This window comes from Scylla paramamosain, chromosome 41 (genome assembly GCF_035594125.1).
Source record: "Scylla paramamosain isolate STU-SP2022 chromosome 41, ASM3559412v1, whole genome shotgun sequence".
NCBI lineage: Eukaryota > Metazoa > Arthropoda > Malacostraca > Decapoda > Portunidae > Scylla > Scylla paramamosain.
The window spans coordinates 4,694,467-4,721,178 of record NC_087191.1 but is presented as its reverse complement, the minus strand read 5'-3'; the positions used below and the strand labels follow the sequence as shown (position 1 = coordinate 4,721,178).

Genomic DNA, 26,712 nt, shown 5'->3' with positions numbered 1-26,712 from the left:
ATAGGTTAGCCAGGTACAGAGTGTGCCTCCACCGCCTGCGGACTGTGATTGCATTTTCTCTCATATGCAATTCACTGTCATCAGTAAGAGTTTCATGAGTATCCCCACAGTGTATCAGGTGTGTTGGAGTCAGTGCCTATAGATCATTTAGTTCGTTTGACAATAGAGTTAACGGTCTGCTGTTTACAATGGCCTTCTCCTCACAGAAAAGTGTATATAATCTTTCATCGTCCAGCAGATGAAGCCACAGAACGCTTGACCTATGATCTTTCTAAAATTTCTGATTGGGGCAGAGCAAACTTGGAATTGTTCAATGCCTCAAAAACTCAATTCCTCCATCTATCAACTCGACACAACCTTCCAGACAACTATCCTCTCTTCTTCAGTGACACTCAACTGTCCCCCTCTTCTACACTGAACATCCTCGGTCTATTCTTTACTTATAATATGAACTGGAAACTTCACATCTCATCTCTAGCTAAAACAGCTTCCATGAAGTTTGGCGTTCTGAGACGTCTCCGCCAGTTTTTCTCACCCCCTCAGCTGCTAACTCTGTACAAGGGCCTTATCCGTCCATGTATGGAGTATGCTTCACATGTCTGGGGGGTTCCACTCATACTGCTTTTCTAGACAGGGTGGAATCAAAAGCTTTTCGTCTCATCAACTCCTCTCCTCTAACTGACTGTCTTCAGCCTCTCTCTCATCGCCACAATGTTGCATCTCTAGCTGTCTCCTACCGCTATTTTCATGCTAACTGCTCTTCTGATCTTGGTAACTGCATGCCTCCCCTCCTTCCGCGGCCTCGCTGCACAAGACTTTCTTCTTTCTCTCACCCCTATTCTGTCCACCTCTCTAACGCAAGAGTTAACCAGTATTCTCAGTCATTCATCCCTTTCTCTGGTAAACTCTGCAACTCCCTGCCTGCTTCTGTATTTCCACCTTCCTATGACTTGAATTCCTTCAAGAGGGAGGTTTCAAGACACTTATTCATCAATTTTTGACCACTGCTTTGACCCTTTTATGGGACTGGCCTTTCAGTGGGCATATTTTTTATTGGATTTTTTTTTGCCCTTGGCCAGTATCCCTCCTACTTAAAAAAAAAAAAGGGGGGACACTGGCCAAGGGCAACAAAAATCCAATAAAAAAATATGCCCACTGAAATGCCAGTCCCATAAAAGGGTCAAAGCAGTGGTCAAAAATTGATGAATAAGTGTCTTGAAACCTCCCTCTTGAAGGAATTCAAGTCATAGGAAGGTGGAAATACAGAAGCAGGCAGGGAGTTATGTACTGTAGCACTATAGTGCTATCTGTCCAGAATACTGAATTTTCTAGAGGGACGTCCAGCTGTTCCTTCAGCTGTTCGGGTTTCACCGCGAGAACTGCGGCGGTGACCTCGAGACTGGGTATAGTGAGCTGTTTCAAGGGAGCTAGCTTTGCTTTGCCACACATTATATAACAGTAGCTTTCCCCATTTGCGCCTGCCATGAACTTGAAAGGCCATCAGTCTTGGTAACTCCTCTAGCCAAGATCTGCGGTGATTTGTCAGGAGGGGAGCATCCTTTCGACTGCACTCATCCTGAAAAATCATCTTCGCCTTGATCGTTATAGGACTGACCAGTCCAAGAGGGTGATACATGGAACTGACCACCCCCAGTAGTCTCCTCTTTGTCATCAGGTTTTGCTGCACTTGAACTCATACAGATAGTTGATCCTTTTCCAGATCCCATAACATTCCCAGGGCCCGTTCTGTAGGAAATGCGTCCTTACTTTAACCTTCCTTCTTTATTCCTGTGTCTCTCTTTTCTACCAGGACGGATTGCACAATGTCCTTATGGTTACTAACCCATTTTGTTAGACGAAATCCTCTGTTTGCGACCATTTATCGAAGATCGTGAGTAAATCTGGACGTCCCTTCGGTGGAGAGTACCTAACGTATTAAGTCGTCCACATAAAAGCTCCTCTTCGCCCTTTTACTGGCCATGTCATATTCGTCCTCACATTCAGTCAAAATTTTTTGCAGTCCGTAAGCAGCACTGCACGAAGAGATGTACCATCATTCGGTAGACGCGAGGTACCTTCCTTAAGTCACTATCTTCCCATCAAAGGAATCTTAAGGCGTCTTTGTGTGGTGGAGGCATGCCAACTTAATATAACATTGCCTCCACATCAACCATCACAGCAATTCGTTCACTTCAGAAGTGCAGGACACCCACCAGTTTGTTATTCAGGTAGGGTTCCTGCATATCATTCACTCATTGAGAGAAGCGTGGTTGTACTTCGTGGCGCAATCAAACACATCCCTCACTTATCGGGTTTGTTTGGGTTCAGGACCGGGTGGTGAGGCAGATACCAGGTTACTCCTCGCGGTCCTTCACTTTCAGGCGCTGGCACCGACTCGGCATAATCCTTTAACATCAGTTGTTCTATCCCTCCTGCATGTCGTTGTCTGAGCCGGATCCCTAGCGAGGTGTCGTTTCAGTCTCTTCAAACGTTTCTGCACCATCTCGGTGTTGTTTGGCATACCCGGTTCCTCATCCTGAAATGGTATTGTTAAATCGTAATGGCCTGCTACCGTTCTGATGTTGTACGTCCACATTTGCAACACTCTTCTGTCCTCCAGTGACATCGCTGAGTCTTCACCCTCTGAATGCCATGTGTTTTCGCCCTCCCAGAGTTTTTGTACTAGAGACATCGCTGAGCATTCGTGGGCTGTTACCATTCTTGCATCAGTGTAGGCAGTGATGGCTTCTAGGCAACTGAAGCCTATAGGTCCATTGACGATCTTTTCGAAGTGGTACCGAACAGCAAATGGCGCACACTCTGCTCCTTTTCGGACCTCGAGTGGTGTCAATTTGCGGGGCGTCCAGTCCTATAGGACGTTCTACGTTGATAGTATCTTCTTCAGGAATCTCCAGCCTTCTAAGGTGGTTTCATCTTCCAATCTCGTATTTCAACGCTACTATCCCGCTGAGGCCTGATGGGAGTGTTTTGATCACGGTGACTTCTAATGTCATCTGGCGGCGTTTTCCGCCACCGTGTACCGGCGGCGTGTCCCGGGGCTGAAACCTGTAATTGCCTTTCGTATGTTGTTGTTGTCGTCAGTCCGAGTGCGTGTCTGTGGAGAAACGTTCTTCTTCTCTCGCGGCAAGCTCGATGTGCTTCTGTTCCCCGATTTGGTAAAGAAACAGCTGGGCTCTTGGTCTGCTCTTAATCTTTTCACCATGAAGGATATATACTTCTTAAGCCAACTGAGACTAGGCTTCTTACCACCATGAGCGTCTTGGTATTTGACGAGTTCGGTTTTGTATTTATCCGCTAGGTGATCAATGAAGCGCTTAACGATACGAGAAACCAACATGAAATTGTCCAGCATGGTGCAACCTTCCTGTGTTTCCATCCCTGTCGTGCAGTCCCATATGCCATCCAGTAAGGATGGCATATGGGACATATGGACATATGGATGGCATAAGTCCCATATGCCATCCAGTAAGGATTGTAGCTGCTTAGTGTGCTCTTCATCCAATTTTGATCAGTGCATGTCCTGACTAATCGAATTCCTCAAGCCGTTCATCTAGTATTTTTGCCTTCACGTACCCTACCTCCGAGTCAAGCTTCATAAAGCTCATTAGGTTCATCTTCATGTCTCCTGTGCACGCCTGAATGAAAAGGCGTGGCTCCGCCGTTTGTGCCACCATCTGTGAGATACGAGTACTTGTGAAATTCAAAGAGAAACATTCTATATTCCCTTGGATCGGAAAAAAAAAAAATGTCCAGTGTAAATGAAATACTAAAGGAAAAGACAAAGAAACTGAAAATTTAACTAGTGAAGTGAACGAACGATCCTAAGGACAAAGTACACGAATTAGAAACAAAACTCGACAGTGTAAATCATTATGAACGTTGTGACAGTTGTCCTCAGTGGCACATTTCTACCAGCAGAAACAAACAGCGTGCACACTACCAGTGCAAAGGTAAACACGATAAAGGACAACCTAAAGATAAACATAAAAGAATTCGACATCAGTATCACACACAGGCTGGGTCCATAAAAACAGCAACGAAACAGGCCAATCATCGTTTATCGGTTGCAACCGCTACCATGATACCACTACTGCTACTGTCATCGCTACTACTACTTCTGTTACCACCGCTACTGTCATCGCTACCACTACTACTGTTACTATTTGTTATCACCACTATCAATGCTGCTGCTATCATCGCTACCACTACTACTGTTACTGTTGTCACCAACGCTACCACTGCTGCTGCTGTCATTGCTACCATTGTTACTAATGCTGTTGTTACCATCGCTACCACTGCTTTGCTGCTGCTGTCATCGCTACCACTACTACAGTTACTGCTGTTACTACTGCTACCACATATGCTGCTGTCATCGCTACCACTGCAATTGTTATTGTTGTTACCACCTCTACAACTGGTACTGTTGCCATCGCTACCTCTACTAATGTTACAACTGTTACTATCGCTACCTCTGCTGCTGCTGCTGTCATCGCCGCAACTACTGCCTCTACTGTTGTTACCACCTCTACCACTGTTATTGCTGTCATCACTTCCGTTAATACTGTTACTGCTGTTACTATTGCAACCACTGCTACTGCTGTCATCGCTACCACTACTACTATTACTGCTGTTACCACCGCTACCTCTACTGCTGCTGTCTTTGCTACCTCTACTACTCTTACTCTTGTTACCACCGCTACTACTGCTGCTGCTGTCATCACTACTACTCCTCCATTACTAGATGATAACTGCTGCTACTTGCTGCGTCAAAATGGTAATTGCTGTTGCTTTATCATTATTCATCAGTATTTTTGTAAATGCAATATTTGTCTATAGTCACTTGTGACAAATTCATAACATACATAAGAAGAAATTCAGTATTAAGTAATGCAAATCTACTAAGCTTCAGTCTTACAATTTACGCTTTTATGTGCCATAATTGTTTCACACCCGGTGTGGTTCCAAACTGACTTATTATTATTACTATTATTATTATTATTATTATTATTATTATTATTTTTTATTTATTTTTTTTATAATTATTACTATTATTATTATTATTATTATTATTATTATTATTATTATTATTATTATTATTATTTATTTATTTATTTATTTATTTTATTTATTTATTTATTTTTTGTTAGCGATGTTGTCTTTTGTGCCATTTTTGTGGATATGAATTACAGTGGCGTGTTTGAGACATTGTGGAAGTACACGTTTCTCAACTGAGTGGTTGAATAGCATGGATATTGGTATGACGATTTATTCTTTAAGGATTTGATAATATTGGTTACATCTTGCTGAAGAACAAGAGGAACTGATATGGATACTGGTGGAATGTTTTCTTCTAATTTTGGAACTATATTTATATAGTAGCCATTGAATGCCTCAGATATCTCTAAGGGCTTTCTAAGCATGTTGTTGTTTAGGGAAATGTAGCTAAGATATGATTTCTTGTGGATATTTTTTTTTCTTTTTTAATGTAAGAGGGACACTGGCCAAGGGCGACATAAATCCAATAAAAAAAATGGCCACTGAAATGCCAGTCCCATTAAAGGGTCAAAGCAGTAGTCAAAAATTGATGAATAAGTGTCTTGAAATCTCCCTCTTGAAGGAATTCAATTCATAGAAAGGTGGAAATACAGAAGCAGGTAGGGAGTTCCAGAGTTTAGCAGAGAAAGGGATAAATGATTGAGAATACTGGTTAACTCTTGCGTTAGAGAGGTGGACAGAATAAGGGTGAGAGAAAGAAGAAAGTCTTGTGTAGCGTGGCCGCGGGAGGAGGGGAGGCATGCATTTAGCAAGATCAGAAGAGCAGTTAGCATGAAAATAGCGGTAGGAGACAGCTAGAGATGTAACATTGCGGCGATGAGAGAGAGGCTGAAGACAATCAGTTAGAGGAGAGGAGTTGATGAGACAAAAAGCTTTTGATTTCACCCTGTCTAGAAGAGTAGAAACCCCCAGACATGTGAAGCATACTCCATACATGGACGGATAAGGCCCTTGTACAGAGTTAGCAGCTGGGGGGATAAGAAAAACTGGCGGAGACGTCTCAGAACACCTAACTTCATAATAGCTGTTTTAGCTAGAGATATGTGAAGTTTCCAGTTCAGATTATAAGTAAAGGACAGACCGATGATGTTCAGTGTAGAAGAGGGGGACAGTTGAGTGTCATTGAAGAAGAGAGGATAGTTGTCTGGAAGGTTGTGTCGAGTTGATAGATGGAGGAATTGAGTATTTGAGGCATTGAACAATACCAAGTTTGCTCTGCCCCAATCAGAAATTTTAGAAAGATCAGAAGCTAAGCATCCTGTGGCTTCCCTGCGTGAAATGTTTATCTCCTGAAGGGTTGGGCGTCTATGAAAAGACGTGGAAAAGTGCAGTGTGGTATCATCAGCGTAGGAGTGGATAGGACAAGAAGTTTGGTTTAGAAGATCATTAATGAATAATAAGAAGAGAGTGGGTGACAGGACAGAACCCTGAGGAACACCATTGTTAATAGATTTAGAAGAACAGTGACCGTCTACCACAGCAGCAATAGAACGGTCAGAAAGGAAACTTAAGATAAAGTTACAGAGAGAAGGATAGAAGCCGTAGAAGTTTAGTTTGGAAATCAAAGCTTTGTGCCAGACTCTATCAAAAGCTTTTGATATGTCCAAGGCAACAGCAAAAGTTTCACCAAAATCTCTAAAAGAGGATGACCAAGACTCAGTAAGGAAAGCCAGAAGATCACCAGTAGAGCGGCCCTGACGGAACCCATACTGGCGATCATATAGAAGGTTGTGAAGTGATAGATGTTTAAGAATCTTCCTGTTGAGGATAGATTCATAAACTTTAGATGGGCAGGAAATTAAAGCAATAGGATGGTAGTTTGTGGGATTAGAACGGTCACCCTTTTTAGGAACAGGCTGAATGTAGGCAAACTTCCAGCAAGAAGGAAAGGTAGATGTTGACAGACAGAGCTGAAAGAGTTTAACTAGGCAAGGTGCAAGCACGGAGGCACAGTTTCGGAGAACAATAGGAGGGACCCCATCAGGTCCATAAGCCTTCCGAGGGTTTAGGCCAGCAAGGGCATGGAAAACATCATTGCGAAGAATTTTAATACGTGGCATGAAGTAGTCAGAGGGTGGAGGAGAGGGAGGAACAAGCCCGGAATCGTCCAAGGTAGAGTTTTTAGCAAAGGTTTGAGCGAAGAGTTCAGCTTTAGCAATAGACTTGATAGCAGTGGTGCCATCTAGTTCAAATAAAGAAGGGAAAGAAGAAGAAGCAAAATTATTGGAAATATTTTTGGCTAGATGCCAAAAGTCACGAGGGAAGTTAGATCTTGAAAGGTTTTGACGCTTTCTGTTAATGAGGGAGTTTTTGGCTAGTTGGAGAACAGACTTGGATGGTTCCGGACAGAAATATAAAGTGCATGAGATTCTGGTGATGGAAGGCTTAAGTACCTTTTGTGGGCCACCTCTCTATCATGTATAGCACGAGAACAAGCTGTGTTAAACCAAGGTTTAGAAGGTTTAGGTCGAGAAAAAGAGTGAGGAATGTACGCCTCCATGCCAGACACTATCACCTCTGTTATGCGCTTAGCACAGAAAGACGGGTTTCTGACATGGAAGCAGTAGTCATTCCAAGGAAAATCAGCAAAATGCCTCCTCAGGCCCCCCAACTAGTAGAGGCAAAACGCCAGAGGCACCTTCGCTTAGGGGGATCCTGAGGAGGGATTGGAGCGATAGGACAAGATACAGATATGAGATTGTGATCGAAGGAGCCCAATACCCGGAGGAGGAATACGAGTAGGGTGTTGCACCAATTGCTCTAGGTCGTGGAGGATAGCAAAGTTGAAGGCTAGTTCACCAGGATGGTCAGTGAAGGGAGAGGAAAGCCAAAGCTTATGGTGAACATTAAAGTCTCCAAGAATGGAGATCTCTGCAAAAGGGAAGAGGGTCAGAATGTGCTCTACTTTGGAAGCTAAGTAGTCATAGAATTTCTTATAGTCAAGGAGTTAGGTGAAAGGTATACAGCACAGATAAATTTAGTTTGAGAGTGACTCTGTAGTCGTAGCCAGATGGTGGAAAACTCGGAAGATTCAAGAGATTGGGCACAAGAGCAGGTTAAGTCATTGCGCACATAAACACAACATCCAGCTTTGGATCGAAAATGAGGATAGAGAAAGTAGGAGGGAACATAAAACGGGCTACTGTCAGTAGCCTCAGACACCTGAGTTTCAGTGAGGAAAAGAAGTTGAGGTTTAGAAGAGGAGAGGTGGTGTTCTACAGATTGAAAATTAGATCTTAGACCGCGAATGTTGCAGAAGTTAATGAAGAAAAAGTTGAGGAGGGTGTCAAGACACTTAGGGTTGTCAACAGAATGGCAGTCCGACCTGGGGACATTTATGGTCCCCTCCCCAGATGGGACTCCGAGGCTGGTGTAGGAGTCGCCATGATGATTTTGAAATTTTTGAGTGAAGGGTGTGTGTGTTATTAGGTGCTTGTAGTTTTGTGTGGAGGAAGAGAGTTGTCTTTAGAGGGCAGGCTGTGACTGCCCCCTTGTGTTATGAGACACAAAGGGAAACGTTCAGTGAGGTCACAGTTGGGTTTAATGATAAGTTCACAGTACCCCCTGAACAGTGCTTTAGACCTCACTGGGAGTAATTATCGTTTCAGCAGGTGTCTACTGCCTCCTTCTAGTAAAGGAGGAGTAGTAGTAGGTTATGTTTAAGTTGATTAATAGCATTTCATATTTTTTTAGTATCATTTGTAAAATTTGTAAATATATTCATGTAATAAGAAATTTTAGTTTGCTTTATCAATGTGTTTAGTACGTTTCGGTATTCTTTGTAATAAGTTTAAGATACTGCACCAATTTTATAATCCTTATTTAGATAGTTTTTAGTTTTTATTGACTTAATTAATGCTGATGTTATCCAATAGTCTTTTTTCATAAATTAATTTAGTTTTTATTAGAAAACATTCATTGTGGATTTCACGAATTTTGTTTAGAAACTCATTAAAGTTTAAATTGACATAATTTGAGCAAAATAGATTGTTCCAGGCATTATTGTTTAGTTTTATGGGAGAAAAGTAGCTTTTGTTCAGGGGTTGAATTTCTGAATTCAATTTTATAAAGTTTATTGTTTAGAGAAGGGACTGATATGTTTAGGAAAATCGGCAGATAGACAGATATAGGGAAATGTATTATTCCTGAAGTGAAATGTTCATAGGAGTTTGTGTATATATGGCCAAGAAGGGATGGTACTTTTTATTTTATTTTATTTATTTATTTATTTATTTTATTTATTTATTTTTTTTCGCTCTGGTTTGGCAATGTGTGGAATGAAATTTTGAGTTTGGATGCTTGTAAGGGAAATTGCTTTGGTTTCATGTTCGAGTAGATTTATATTAAAATCCTCAATGAGAATGATTTTGTTATTCGTTACCAAATTTTTGAGAATTCAATTAAATGTCAGTAAATTGGTTCACGGCTGTGTGCTTACTCTGCATATAGCGCAAACAAAGAAGTTAAGAGAATTTTTTATTATTTTAATTGTATTAATTTCTATGTCACCATAAACCATAAATTTTGTTGTTCAGAATTTTGTTCATCTGATACGAAATTTGAGACACCACCTTGAGCCCGTGTTTCCCTAGTGAGATGATGGGTAGCCAGGTTTAAGAAAATACAATGATATCTGGTGGGTGGTTAAGGCAATTTAGAAAATACTGAATGTTTTTGAGTTTCTGGGAAACGATTTCGAGTTCATATGTATTATATTCAGTTGTGACGAACCTCCGGAAGTAGATAAATTGTTGAAAGTTGTAATGTCATAGTATTTAGGAAGTGCATTAAAATTCAAGTGCCCATACATTTGATTAATAATTTCCAAGGCAATGCCATTTGAGTTGGTATGCTAATGATCAGTTTCGTTGAACAAAGAATAAAACAAGTTTGACAAGATGGGGAATAAGTTGGAATGTAAAAAAATAAATAAATAAAAATAAAATAGAATAAAAATAAATAGATAAATAAATAAATAGATAAGAAAAAATAAATAAATAAAAATAATAAAATAAAGTCAGTTTGAAATCACATCGGGTGTGAAACAATTATGGCACATAAGAGTGTAAATTATAAGACTGAAGCTTAAGAACATTTGTTATATAATTTTGAAGATTTTTTTTTATTTATTATGAACTATTGTTATAAATTGTATCTGTACACTAATAACAACAATACTGGAGTAACAGCAGATAATTTGTTCAGTAATAAAAAAAACGAAGCTTAGTAGATTTGCATTACAAAATTATGAATTTCTTGTCATATACGTTATGAATTTGTCACAAGTGATTATAGACAAATATAGCATTTACAAAAATACTGATAAATAATGATAAAACAACAGCAATTACCATTTTGAAGCAGCAATTAGCAATAGTTATCGTCTTGTAATGGAGTAGTTGGTAGTGATGACAGCAACAGTAGTGGTAACGGTGGTAAATATGGCGTATCAGATGGTGGAAAACTCGGAAGATTCAAGAACGTAGGCACGAGAGCAGGTTAAATTATTGCGCACATAGGCGCAACATCCAGCTTTGGATTGAAAACGAGGACAAAGAAAGTAAAGGTCATTTGCCTCAGACACCTGTGTTTCGGTGAAGAAAATATGAGGTTTGATAGAAGAAAGGTGGTGTTCTACAGATTGAAAATTAGAATCTACTTGAGCATTTCGAAGCTTATTGCCTCTATGTGAATAAATTTCTATTACAATAATATATGCCTCACGTATCATGTGATGCTGCATTCACTGTATAGTTTTCTTTCAGATATAAGAAACTAGGAATAATATAAAATCAGTACCTGAATGCCCAAGAGTTTCCGAGGTAAAGGGGATACTTCGTGGCACCGATGTGGAAAGGAACATAGTCTGTTTCTCCTATGAGGTAGGTCTTTGTTATTATTTTTGTGTAGAAATAGTTGCGCACATACGAATAACCTCCTCTTAACACTCTCTGAATTCCCTCTTCAGTCGGTAATGTCTGTAAAAAAACAATTATATATATATATATATATATATATATATATATATATATATATATATATATATATATATATATATATATATATATATATATATATAAAGCATAATAATAATAATAATAATAATAATCAGACAAATAGAACAATACAACCAAAAACTGGATAATCCAATATATATATATGTATTTATATATATATATATATATATATATATATATATATATATATATATATATATATATATATATATATATATATATATATATATATATATATATATATATATATATATATATATATATATATATATATATATATATATATATATATATATATATATATATATATATATATATATATATATATATATATATATATATATATATATATATACATATATAATATATATATATATATATATATATATATATATATATATATATATATATATATATATATATATATATATATATATATATATATATATATATATATATATATATATATATATATATATATATATATATATATATATATATATATATATATATATATATATATATATATATATATATATATATATATATATATATATATATATATATATATATATATATATATATATATATATATATAAAGCATAATAATAATAATAATAATAATAATAATAATAATAATAATAATAATAATAATAATAATAATAATCAGACAAATAGAACAATACAACCAAAAACTGGATAATCCAATATATATATATATATATATATATATATATATATATATATATATATATATATATATATATATATATATATATATATATATATATATATATATATATATATATATATATTGGTGTAACCAAGAAGAATATTATGTTTTAGGCAGTCGTAGTTAAAGGCAAGAGCGACCTTTGGATTATTAAATTTTTGGTTGTATTTTTCTATTCGTCTGATAATTATTATTATTGTTATTATTATTATTATTATTATTATCATTATTATTATTATTATTATTATTATTATCATTATTATTATAATTATTATTATTATTATTATTATTATTATTATTATTATTATTTATTTATTTATTCATTTATTTATCTCTTTTTTTTTTTTTTTCTGCGACTGGCAGGGCTCTGATGGGCTGCGATGGCGGGCAAACTGCGTTGCTTTATTTGTTAGATTGTCATCTGAATAGAAGTCTTTAAGTAGTATAAGGGTTATAACAAGGGGGATGTAAGCAAAATTCTTAGGATTAGTAACCATGGCAGAACAAGAAATAACGGGTTCAAGCATGAAAAATTTAGTTTAGGAAGGAGATAGGAAAAAAAATTGGTTCTTATATAGAGTTGTAGATGAGTGGAACGGACTCAGTAATCATGTTGTTAGTGCTAGGACACTAGAGAGCTTTAAGAGATTAGACAAGTTTATGGATGGGGATAATAGATGGAAATAGGTAGGTATATTTCATACAGGGACTGCCACATGTAAGCCTGGTCGCTTCCTGCAGCTTCCCTCATTTCTTATGTTCTTATGAATATGTTTACCTGTCAGGAGCTGGGTAGGGGTGTATGATTGTAGAATTTTATTTTTAATGTGGTTCATCCCTTAGTTCCGATGACTAGCGGTACGTTTACCTGATCTGTAGCTATTTTTATTTATCAATTTCTTGTTTTCTTTTCAGGTGCATGCCAGAGGACAACAACAGGTAAGTTTTATCTATCTATTTTATTAATGTTCTTCCTTGTTTTATTTTCAGGTGGATGCCCAATAGTCAGTGTCTGATGGATCTGCCGGACGATGGTGTTAATCATGATTTCGTATAAGTAAAGAATTATCCTCTCATTAAAGTATTATTCTTTCATTAGTTTTATCATCCCACTCAAATCAAGCAATATGACACTGGATAGGGTAAATATAAGTTAAGTATTAGGTTGAATATAAATTTATTTTAGTTATATACTAGGTAATTATATGACAATCAAATTTTTTTCCTACAAATCACTTCCACACCCACAGTCATGCACAGATACACTTTCAACCTTGCTATTAACCAAAACATGAAAGTAATAAGGTAAAAGTGAGCAGAAAAGGCGACGCGAAAAGAAGAAAGGTGAAGAGAAGTAGAACGGAAGGTGAGCACACAAATCACAGAGGTAAGTAATGAAAATTAAGTTGTGAATATTTATCATATGAATCCCATCCAAACTCCACGATGGCTGTAAGTGTTGTGTATTATGTAATGTGTTGTTCTCCATGCGAAAACACGGGAAGCGGATGATAAATTCCCTGTTGCACCGTAGGGTGATTAACGCAAGTATCCATCCATCTCTTCCCCTCACAGGCAGCTACATCCCTGTGGCGAGCCACCCTCCGCAGCTGTGGGGACTACATCCCCCATCATTGAACGTAACCCAGCGAAGGGAGGCAAACCATAGCAAGGCTAGAACGGACAACACCGACGGTATCCACTCCAACCTCTCAACGACTCAGAGTGCGGCAGGGAGGCGGACAGGAGCCAGTACCTGGACCCACGCCCTGCAGGCGTGTAAGTGAAAGTGCATCAGCGCACGTATGAGTGTCTTTAGTCAGTATATAGAGGTGGTGGTTCGGGTGCAGTTAGTTTTAGATACGGTTTTTGAAACCAAGTGTGTTCTCGGATATCATTGGTGACTATTATCCTATTATATACTCTTAGTCTCTGATGGTTGTCATTAGTTTATTCATTGTGTTTTTCCCCCTCTGGTGTAAGATTATGTATGTATGCTGTATGTTAGCTTTTCTGTGTAGTTCTTCCATATTGTATGTGAATGGGTACAGTACATTGATGACGAATCTAAGTGCTTTATTTTGTATTCTTTGGAGTTTTAGTAAGGCATTTTTCGAGAGGGTGTTAGGTGGGTAGGATGGGTAAGTGAGAACTGGAATAATAAATGCTTTTACTAAATGTAACTTTAATTTCTCGGGCATAGTTGAGAATCTTCTTAGTGTAGTTAGTGTGTGGTCGGCTCTATTTCTTATATTAGTGATATGTCCTTGGACTACGGTTGTGCTGACTTTTAATCCAAGTATGACTCCGTCTTTTGAGTAGAGGATATTGTTTTGATTTATAATGATAGGCTCTGTGTCTTTTGCGGCAAATGGTATGACTTAAAATTTCCCTGTGTTGGTTTTTATTTTGTCTTCTGGTATGTTGAGTTTCATTCCTTCATTCCTGTAGACTTTATCTAGGATGTACAGAACATCAAAAAGATCAACGCTATGGTAGCTGCCATCAACTCCACCCCTACCACCCCAAAGTTTCCCAAACTCACCGGGATTTCTCAGCTGGCTACGCTTACAGAAACAAAGAATCACAAGCAAGGAAACCCACTCCGGCCGATGATCTCGCAGATCCCGACACCAACCTACACCATGGCCAAGAGACTCAATGAGATCCTTTCACCTTACGTCCAATCCTGCTACTCACTGACATCCACAAATGAGTTACTGGAACTACTGAAGTCTTCCCCTCAAGCAGAAGACCACATAATCGCCTCACTCGATATCGAAAGCCTTTTCACCAATGTTCCAGTAAAAAGAACAATCAAATACATCCTAGATAGAGTCTACAGGAATGAAGACACCCCGAAACTCAACATAGCTTAGAAGACAAGCTCAAGACACTACTACAAATCTACACCAGAGAAGCGTCCTTCACCTGTCTACGTGGCAAAATGTACAAACAAACTGATGGAGTAGCGATGGGAAGCCCACTAGGTGTTCTCTTCGCAAACTTCTTCATAGAAACAATTGAAACCAACACATTGCAAGACAACCGCCCCTCAATCTACTGCCGCTACATCGATGACATATTTGTCCGGGTCAAGAACATAGAACCTGAAAGAAAGACTCACCACAGCCTCTGGCCTTAACTTTCCATATGAAGAATCGAAGGAAGGCCGTCTATTTCTGGGCGTGCTAATGACCGCGCACAACTCAGGTTTCTCCATGTGAGTATACACCAAGAAAACCAATCAGTGCCTCAACGGAGACAGCGAATGCCCACAACGCTACTTACAGTTTACTTGGCATATGTCCAACGCGCCCTCACCCACTGCTCTTCCTGGGACTCAACACACGGAATTGCAACGTCTCTCACAAGTCCTCATTAACAACAGTTATAAGAACAGTGAAATGGACGAAATCATCAAGGATACCACCAACAAATGGCACTCCAGCACCGAACATCCACCCCCACAAGATAAAATCAAGCTGTTCTACAAGAACCACATGTCAACGGAAAATAAAGAGGATAATCAAGAGAAACGTTAAACCAACAAACGCAGATCAAGCCATCGAACTTACCATATATTACAAGATCCAGAAAACATCCCAATTCTTCATAAAAAAAAAAAAAATGCAAAACCTAATACGTCTCTACAGATAGCTGGCGTCGTCTACAAGCACAAATGTACTGCTGAGGACTGTGGATCTCAATCCTACATTGGGATGACGACAACTACACTCTCGAGAAGACCGACCTGCCATCTACAAACCGGTGCCATCAAGGAACACTACCGCCCCAAACATCAAATAAACATCACCCGCCAAATCATAGAGAATGGTACCACCATCACAGACAGAGAACAGGACCAAAGAAGATTGAAGATACTAAAAGCCCTCTACACAGAAGAAACATCACCTTCAATAAATTTTCAGGTCAGAGACCTACAAATCCTGCCCACAAGAAAGCACAAGACGGAGACTGAAACAACAGTTTCCTCCCTCTCCTCCACCCTCTGACTACTTCATGCCACGTATTAAAATTCTTCGCAATGATGTTTTCCATGCCCTCGCTGGCCTAAACCCTCGGGAGGCTTATGGACCTGATGGGGTCCCTCCTATTGTTCTCCGAAACTGTGCCTCCGTGCCTGCACCTTGCCTAGTCAAACTCTTTCAGCTCTGTCTGTCAACATCTACTTTTCCTTCTTGCTGGAAGTTTGCCTACATTCAACCTGTTCCTAAAATGGGTGACCGTTCTAATCCCTCAAACTACCGTCCTATTGCTTTAATTTCCTGCCTATCTAAAGTTTTTGAATCTATCCACAACAGGAAGATTCTTAAACATCTATCACTTCAAAACCTTCTATCTGATCGACAGTATGGCTTCCGTCAAGGCCGCTCTACTGGTGATCTTCTAGCTTTCCTTACTGAGTCTTGGTCATTCTCTTTTAGAGATTTTGGTGAAACTTTTGCTGTTGGCTTGGACATATCAAAAGCTTTTGATAGAGTCTGGCACAAAGCTTTGATTTCCAAACTACCCTCGTACGGTTTCTATCCTTCTCTCTGTAACTTCATCTCAAGTTTCCTTTCTGACCGTTCTATTGCTGCTGTGGTAGACAGTCACTGTTCTTCTCCTAAATCTATTAACAGTGGTGTTCCTCAGGGTTCTTTCCTGTCACCCACTCTCTTCTTATTATTCATTAATGATCTTCTAAACCAAACTTCTTGTCCTATCCACTCCTACGCTGATGATACCACCCTGCACTTTTCCACATCTTTTCATAGACGTCCAACCCTTCAGGAGGTAAACATATCACGCAGGGAAGCCACAGAACGCTTGACTTCTGATCTTTCTAAAATTTCTGATTGGGGCAGAGCAAACTTGTTATTGTTCTATGCCTCATAAACTCAATTCCTCCATCTATCAACTCGACACAACCTTCCAGACAACTATTCCCTCTTCTTCAATGACACTCAACTCTCCCCCTCTTCTACACTGAACATCCTCGGTCTGTCCTTTTCTTATAATCTGAACTGGAAACTTCACATATCTCTAGCTAAAACAGCTTCTATGAAGTTAGGCGTTCTGAGACGTCTCTGCCAGTTTTTCTCACCCCCCCAGCTGCTAACTCTGTACAAGGGCCTTATCCGTTCACATGTCTGGGGGGGGTTCCACTCATACTGCTCTTCTAGACAGGGTGGAATCAAAAGCTTTTCGTCTCATCAACTCCTCTCCTCTAACTGACTGTCTTCAGCCTCTCTCTCACCGCCGCAATGTTGCATATCTAGCTGTTTTCTACCGCTATTTTCATGCTAACTGTTCTTCTGATCTTGCTAACTGCATGCCTCCCCTCCTCCCACGGCCTCGCTGCACAAGACTTTCTTCTTTCTCTCACCCCTATTCTGTCCACATCTCTAACGCAAGAGTTAACCAGTATTCTCAGTCATTCATCCCTTTCTCTGGTAAACTCTGGAACTCCCTGCCTGCTTCTGTATTTCCACTTTCCTATGACTTGAATTCCTTCAAGAGGGAGGTTTCAAGACACTTATTCATCAATTTTTGACCACTGCTTTGACCCTTTTATGGGACTGGCATTTCAGTGGGCATTTTTTTTATCAGATTTTTGTTGCCCTTTGCCAGTGTCCTTCCTACATAAAAAAAAAAAAAAAAACCGCGCTCGACCAATAGGAAGCGTCCAACAGTCTCCCAGCAAGACTGCACCCCGCCATTAAGAAGAGCCCTCAGCCCATCACCAAATAGCACGCTCTCCCTCGCTGCATATAGATAGGTGCTCGCCCACACATTCGCTCTCCAGCTCTCGATCTGAGTAGATCTCTCCGGCGCTCCAGGAAACCACCAGCCTATCAGAAGCCGCCGCCGAGAACAGAAGCTCCGCCGATGCGCCGCTCTTTCTCTACTCGGCTACGCTCCGTCCTTCGACACACGACGCCGCCTCAGTCTGCCTCCTCCTCTCGCATTGAGAGAAGCCGAGTCTGTTGGTCCTGCTCTGCTGCTGGAAGAGCCGAGCCCTGCATTTCCACCGAAATGTATAGACAAACGCTGTTCCAGCATATTCCCCTCTCCTTTCTGCCTCTCTCCGCTTCATACACGAGTTCGCCGCACGGAATGTCAGATTGGGATAGACCTTGTGACCATGGCAACCGGCGTGCTTCGCCAAAGACGAGGGTGGTTCGGCCTCCCCCTGCTTATCAAGCTACTTCTTTCTCTTCTCTTCTCTTTCCCGCCTCTAGATGAAGGAGCTGGAGGACCTCAACAGCCCCCAGAATTCGCGAAGCAGAGGCAGTCTGCGATGCGCTGAAGAAGCCCATGATCGAGCGGGTCCAGCCTCAGTTGCGGGACCAGGTCTACAGGCAATATTAGCTTTTGAGGAGGGCCTTCAATAACCTCCTTGGATAATGCCATTTAAGGCTCTGTTCCTTAGGTCAGGGCAAGTAAAGAGAGGGCTTTCAAACCGAAGGGTAAGGCTGTCGAGCCATTGAGGCCGGCCTTCCAGGGAGGGTTGCTCACCGCCAAGATGACAAGAGAAAGAAAAACAACACGGAATAACTGGTACCAAGAACAGTCCGCTGCATGAGCCTCTACTGTCAAAAACGCCTACACGCCAAAGACTCAGAAGAGGAATCCAGGAAACCGCCCAACAAGATCTAAGTAGCCCAAGCTGAAGCTGTCCCCTATTCCCAGGAAGAAACACAACAGGCAATATGTCCACCAGAAACTATCAGGAATATCCTTGTCCCACACAATGAAGGCTTCGAGTCAGCCCTGCACCTGGCAGAAGCCGTAGAAGCCAAAACTTTGAAAATTTCGAAGATGAGAATGAAGTTTTGACAACCGGCAACGTTCTACTCTCCTCCCCATCCCGCTCCCCCGAAGAAAAGACATTCGACCGCATCATGAACCTCATAACAGTACAAGGACTTACAATCTAACTGAAACCAACCGGACCAAGCAGCAGCAAGGGTATTGTCCTGAAATATCCTATTCTGATGCCACTGAAGCTGATATTGGATCGCCCGCAGATAGTGGAAGTAAAGAGAAGCAGAGTAGCTTCAGGTGAAGAAACAAGGCAGGTGGAAATAACAGTGCAAGGTCCCCTACCAGGATTCCTAGAGCTCCGGAACTGGGGGACTTTCTACACACGACCCTACAGCCGAGAACCGCTAAGGGGTTTCAACTGTCAGAAGTACTGACATCACAAAAGCAGCTGCAGACTGGAAGCAAGATGTGGGGTGTGTTCCGGCCCACACAAGACCGAGCTCTGCATCAGCAAATACAAAGAGGGACAAACAACAACGCCGAAGTGTCCCACTTGCAAGGAAAATCACCTGTCTTGGAGCAAAACATGCATGGCACGTCAGACGTTGATCACAGCACAAAGAGAAAGCCAGCAGAAGTTCATCAGTATGCACCGGCCAGCACTTGCCAACATCTCCAGCTGGAAAGGCTGGAGAACACAAGCCATAACCGATGTTCCACAAGACAAGGACTTCCCCAGCCTCGGCCAGGCAACGCATATATGTAATTCTCCTGCAAGAAACCCTAATCCGAGACCCTGCCTATCAGATGCTGTGAGGATATACAAAATTTCACAACCTAGTTACAGAAGGCTCAACCAACGGGACATCCATTCTTGTAAAAAAAAAAAAAAAACACTCCTGTAAATTGTGGAGGAGTAGAAGTCATGACAATTGCGATTACACTAAAAGACCCACACTTTCACATATACAATATCTACAACAAACCAGGAAATAACAGCTTCTAGCACGCTGCGCCACGGAAAACATGTTCGTTGGAGGAGACTTCAACGCACATCACGAGACATTTGGTTCTAACAAGAACAACAGGAACGGATACCATATTGCTGAAACCCTCACAAACATCTCAGACGTAAGACTATTGAATAATGAGGAACCAACGCATATAGTGGGAGGAATCCTGGATTTATCTTTTGTCTCCTACAGATTAGAATTACACTGGACAGTTCACCCACACATCGTCAGTGATCATTTAGCAACGACCACACTCCTTTCCATACCCCTACCAAGGCAACCAACAAGGGACCCTAAATGGAACTTAAAACGTGCTCTCTATCGAGAAAGACTTCAGACACACCTCATCTCCATACCACAAGAAGGAACAATTGAAATGAAAGAAGAAAGATTCATAACAGCTCTGCAAAAGGCAGCGGACAATGTAAAAAGAGAATACAAGAATCGCTGGTACTGCGACAAAGACGTCAAAGAATATAACCATAGAATCAATCAGGCAAGGAAACTACATAAGAAATACAAAACAGAAATAACCCTTGAACTCCTCAGAGCAACCATAAAAATTGCAAAAGATGCAACCAATGAAATTCAGAACAAAAATGGCTAGACTGGTGTTCCTACATAGTGTGGTGGAATGCTTCGCCCGCCACCCGCATTCGAATTTCATGTCCATTGGGACCTGACGCCAGCCTCCAGTCGTCTGCCCATCACTCTCACACCCTTTGTCTCCTGACACCAGCCCTGGCCGTGACCTAACCCGGCCAGCAACCACCCTTACATCCCCAGTCCGCGTCCGCCTGGCCTCGCGGTCGGACATGCGGCTCCTGGCGACTCACTTCATTATCTTTTGTATAGTTTATTTTATTAATATAACGCAGCATTACCACTGTGTTTCTACACAGAAGTACTAGAAGCATAACATTCCTAGTACAATAGGTAGAACCAGCAACTTAGGGGACATGTGGCGAGATATAAGAGCTGCGTCAGGACAACTCCCCAAGCAACAATCAACTCACCTGGACCCTAAACAAGGGTCCGCTACACGCTACATTGGCTCCTACCTACACGGTTGGAAACAATAAACACAGCACGCCACGAAGTAGCTGTCACTGATTCCCCTTTCACCCTTGAAGAGCTGCAAGTTAGACTTAAGACAAAAAAAAAGACACAGCAGCTGGCGCTGACAAAATCATATATAGAATGAACAAGGAACGAGGCTCTGTCGGACATCAAGAGCTCCTCCACATAATTAAGCAATTCTTTGAAGAAGGAAGGGCCCCAACTTCTTGGAAAACAGCAACTATAGTCCCCATCCTCAAGTCTAAGGACCCAGGCAAGGCAAGACCAATCTCTCTTCTCTGCTGTCTTGGAAAAACAGCTGAGAGAATGGTCCTGAACAGACTGAAGTGGACTATTGGGGATTTCCACAAGAACATATTTGCATACACCAGCAACAAAGGGACTAAAGACTGCATAACATAAATGATGACAACGATATACAACAGGAAAGCTATTATCATTTTCATGGATCTAGAAAAAAAGTTTAGAAACCGCCAACGCCCATGCTGTCTTGGAGTCCGTGGCGCGCCGAGGAACGAAAGGAAAGCTACTTCAATGGACAGCTGGCTTTCTCAGAGAAAGTAAAGCAGGAATCAAGTTCCAAGGAACACTGTCGGAGACCCAAACCTTCGAAAATGGAACACCCCAAGGCAGCATCCTCTGTCCATTTTTTTTAAACATTCAGAGACACAAAAGTTTTGATCACGCTGACGACATCGCTGTCATAACGACCGGACAAAGATACGAGGCCAGGTCGAGAGAGGCCTTTAATAGAGTCGCCGACAAATGCCAAAAACTTGGGCTCAAGATGAATCTAAACATAACAAAAACAATTCACCTCGGCTGCCAAACACAGCTGGCGCCAATCATTATACACGGCACAGCAGTAGAGTGGACCAAGTGTCATCAATATCTAGGCATCTGAGTTGACGCTCGCCTCACCTTCAACAAACACATCGCGTCACTCAAAGAAAGAGCAGAGGACCGTCTAAGAGTGATGAGGGCCATCACAGGCGTCCAAGGAGGGGCAGCATCAGAAGTACTGAGATGCTATTACATCCAGGCCATTTGATCTATCTTCGAATACGCTGCACCTTGCCTGGTCACAACATCCTCAAAGAACAAAACCGAACTAGAGAAACTACAATACAAAGAATTCAGGATTATGACCGGCTTTCCCGGCTGGACAAACATAAACACCCTACAGGCCGAAATTAACATCCCACCGATCGAGACAAGACTTTACACCGCAAATGCAGGACATCTAATGAAATACATTATAATATAAAATAAAGAGTTAGCTAATACCATCAAGCAGGCGCTAGTCCAAGACAGAAATCTCTTTTACAAAGCAACTTGGGCATCCACAACCACCGACACTCTCAGATTTATAGCAACCCACCATTTTTTTCAACAACTGCAAGACAACCCATATGATGCAATTTATGAAAAAAAACCCGCTTTGGGAAGAGGCCCCATTCACCTTAACTATACAGTTCCTCCTTGAATCGAAGAATAAACTAGATCCAATCACCCATAAAGAAATAAGGAAAGCACTGCGAACTGCCCCCACTGACAACTCTGACGTCTATTTCACTGATGGATCGGTAGACACAACAAACAGCAAAGCCGCTGCCGTCTTTACCACATCAGACACGAAAGGATTCTTCAGGCTCTCAGATAGATCTTCTGCAAACAGAACTCATAGCTTTCCACAAAGCAATAGAATCCCCGAGCTACGTCGGGGATTGCAGGTAATGAAGAAGCAGACCTCGCAGCAAAGGAGGCACTCAAGCTCCCACAAATAACAGCTCATATCCCGACAAGCATTTACCAACTCATGAGCACCCTGAAGAGGAATAACAGAGAGCTACTGTCACACAACATACAGATCAACACGCAAAATGGATCCAGAAGCATAACATGGTACATGCACACAACAGGAAACACCACACCCATACCCAGACATCTCAACAAGAACCGTAACAACTTATACACTCTAAAACTTGGCTACCGATGTCTAGAAATCAAGAATAAACTACCAGAAACATGTACACACTGCAACACAGACACAGACACTCCACTCACACACTACCTCACTGAGTGTCAAGAAACAGCCCCCTATGTTAATAGGAGACATGTGACAGCGGAAAACATAGTAAAACATGGACAGATCTCACTACCTTGAAAACACTCTTCACGCCACCTAGATCCACACAATACACCACAAACATCGATGTATCCTGCGGGCAGTCCTTGTGAGGTGTAACTGGCGCTCACCTAGTGTGGGGAAGCCAGACTCCCCACAAAACGAAATCCAAAGGAGAACTACTAAATACGAGAAGTCAGTTGTGGGCCAAACAAGAGGCCCGCGTCACCTTTCAAGGTGACAATCTGCGCGCACACACACACACACAGAACACCATTAGCCTGAAGACGAAACGTCGCTGACACTACAAATTTTGGAAAGGTCCTCGGAGCCCTGCCAGTCGCAGAAAAAGAATCAGACGAATAGAAAAATATAACCAAAAAAACTGAACAATGCCTTTAACCACGTATGCCTAAAAGAGAATATACACACACACACACACACACACACACATATATATATATATATATATATATATATATATATATATATATATATATATATATATATATATATATATATATATATATATTTTTTTTTTTTTTTTTTTCGTCTAGTTTCTATAGTCTGTCAGGGCTGAGGCGCTGCCTCCTGATGAAGGACTTTGGATTTGGGATTTGGGAACAGTTACCCCAAGTGGATGCCCTTCCTACCCTCGGACCGTAGCCAGGATTCAAACCCGTGCGCCTGATGACCACTTGGCCACCAAAGCGAGCGCGGTACCACTGTACTTGTATATATATATATATATATATATATATATATATATATATATATATATATATATATATATATATATATATATATATATATATATATATATATATAAAATGTGTATATATAAGGAAAGACACTGGCCAAGGGCAACAAAAATCCAATGAAAAAAAATGCCCACTGAAATGCCAGTCCCATAAAAGGGTCAAAACAGTAGTCAAAAATTGATGAATAAGTGTCTTGAAACCTCCCTTTTGAAAAAATTCAAGTCATAGGAAGGTGGAAAAACACAAGCAGGCAGGGAGTTCCAGAGTTTACCAAAGAAAGGGATGACTCTTGCATTAGAGAGGTGGACAGAATAGGGGTGAAAGAAAGAAGAAAATCTTGTGCAGAGAGGCAGCAGGAGGAGGGGAGGCATGCAGTTAGCAAGATCAGAAGAGCAGTTAGTATGAAAATAGCGGTAGAAGACAGCTAGAGATGCAGCATTGCGGCGGTGAGAGAGAGGCTGAAGACAGTCAGTTAGAGGAGAGGAGTTGATGAGACGAAAAACTTTTGATCCCACCCTGTCTAGAAGAGCAGTATGAGTGGAACACCCCCAGACATATGAAGCATACTCCATACATGGCCGGATAAGGTCCTTGTACAGAGTTAGCAGCTGGGGGGGGTGGTGAGAAAATCTTGCGGAGACGTGTCAGAACACCTAACTTCATAGAAGCTGTTTTAGCTAGAGATGAGATGTGAATTTTCCAGTTCAGATTATAAGTAAAGGACAGACTGAGGATGTTCAGTGTAGAAGAGGAGGACAGTTGATTGAAGAAGAGGGGATAGTTGTGTGGAAGGTTGTGTCGAGTTGATAGATGGAGGAATTGAGTTTTTGAGGCATTGAACAATACCAAGTTTGCTCTGCCCCAATCAGAAATTTTAAAAAGATCACAAGTCAAGCGTTCTGTGGCTTCCCTGCGTGAAATGTTTACCTTCTGTAGGGTTGGACGTCTATGAAAAGACGTGGTGGTATCATCAGCGTAGGAGTGGATAGGACAAGAAGTTTGGTTTAGAAGATCATTAATGAATAATAAGAAGAGAGTGGGTGACAGGACAAAACCCTGAGGAACACCACTGTTAATAGATTTAGGAGAAGAACAGTGACCGTCTACCACAGCAACAATAGAACGGTCAGAAAGGAAACTTGAGATGAAGTTACAGAGAGAAGGATAGAAACCGTAGGAGGGTAGTTTGGAAATCAAAGCTTTGTGCCAGACTCTATCAAAAGCTTTTGATATGTCCAAGGCAACAGCAAAAGTTTCATCAAAATCTCTAAAAGAGGATGACCAAGACTCAGTAAGGAAAACCAGAAGATCACCAGTAGAGCGGCCTTGACGGATCCCATACTGGCGATCAGATAGAAGGTTGTGAAGTGATAGATGTTTAAGCATCTTTCTGTTGAAAATAGATTCAAAAACTTTAGATAGGCAGGAAATTAAAGCAATAGGACGGTAGTTTGAGGGATTAGAACGGTCACCCTTTTTAGGAACAGGTTGAATGTAGGCAAACTTCCAGCAAGAAGGAAAAGTAGATGTTGACAGACAGAGCTGAAAGAGTTTGACTAGGCAAGGTGCAGGCACGGAGGCACAGTTTCGGAGAACAATAGGAGGGACCCCATCAGGTCCATAAGCCTCCCGAGGATTTAGGCCAGCAAGGGCATGGAAAACATCATTGCAAAGAATTTTAATACGTGGCATGAAGTAGTCAGAGGGTGGAGGAGAGGGAGGAACAAGCCCAGAATCGTCCAAGGTAGAGTTTTTAGCAAAGGTTTGAGCGAAGAGTTCAGCTTTAGAAATAGATGTGATAGCAGTGGTGCCATCTGGTTGAAATAAAGGAGGAAAAGAAGAAGCAAAGTTATTGGAGATATTTTTGGCTAGATGCCAGAAGTCACGAGGGGAGTTAGTTCTTGAAAGATTTTGACACTTTCTGTTAATGAAGGAGTTTTTGGCTAGTTGGAGAACAGACTTGGCATGCTTCCGGGCAGAAATATAAAGTGTACGAGATTCTGGTAATGGAAGGCTTAAGTACCTTTTGTGGGCCACCTCTCTATCATGTATAGCACGAGAACAAGCTGTGTTAAACCAAGGTTAAGAAGGTTTAGGATGAGAAAAAGAGTGAGGAATGTACGCCTTCATGCCAGACACTATCGCCTCTGTTATGCACTCAGTACACAAAAACGGGTCTCTGACACGGAAGCAGTAGTCATTCCAAGGAAAATCAGCAAAATACCTCCTCAGTTCCCCCCAACTAGCAGAGGCAAAACACCAGAGGCACATTCGCTTAGGGGGATCCTGAGGAGGGATTGGAGCGATAGGACAAGATACAGATATGAGATTGTGACTGGAGGAGCCCAACGGAGAAGAAAGGGTGACTGCATAAGCAGAAGGATTATAGGTCAGGAAAAGGTCAAGAATGTTGGGCGTATCTGCAATGCGGTCAGGAATACGAGTAGGCTGTTGCACCAATTGCTCTAGGTCATGGAGGATAGCAAAGTTGAAGGCTAGTTCACCAGGATGGTCAGTGAAAGGAGAGGAAAGCCAAAGCTGGTGATGAACATTGAAGTCTCCAAGAATGGAGATCTCTGCAAGAGGGAAGAGTGTCAGAATGTGCTCCACTTTGGAAGTTAAGTAGTCAAAGAATTTCTTATAGTCAGAGGAGTTAGCTGAAAGGTATACAGCATAGATAAATTTAGTTTGAGAGTAACTCTGTAGTCGTAGCCAGATAGTGGAAAACTCAGAAGATTCAAGAGCGTGGGCACGAGAGCAGGTTAAGTCATTGCGCACATAAACGCAGCATCCAGCTTTGGATATAAAATAAGGATAGAGAAAGTAGGAGGGAACAGAAAAGAGGCTACTGTCTGTTGCCTCAGACACCTGAGTTTCAGTGAGGAAAAGAAGATGAGGTTTAGAAGAGGAGAGGTGGTGTTCTACAGATTGAAAATTAGATCTTAGACTGCGAATGCTGCAGAAGTTAATGAAGAAAAAGTTGAGGAGGGTGTCAAGACACTTAGGGTCGTCAACAGAAAGGCAGTCCGACCTGGGGACATTTATGGTCCCCTCCCCAGATGGGGACTCCGAGGCTGGTGTAGAAGTCGCCATGATGATTTAAAAATTTTTGAGTGAAGGGTGTGTATGT

The 26,712-nt window shown here is 41.1% G+C and overlaps 1 long non-coding RNA gene across 1 annotated transcript in view; it reads right to left on the bottom strand.

Annotated features, from left to right (window-relative positions):
• LOC135093054 (uncharacterized) overlaps window positions 1-26,712 on the bottom strand; it is a 36,987-nt gene that overhangs the window by 8,424 nt on the left and 1,851 nt on the right. The window contains exon 2 of the long non-coding RNA XR_010263178.1: window positions 10,876-11,054. This is a non-coding gene — a long non-coding RNA (uncharacterized LOC135093054). The remainder of the gene's footprint in view (window positions 1-10,875; window positions 11,055-26,712) is intronic.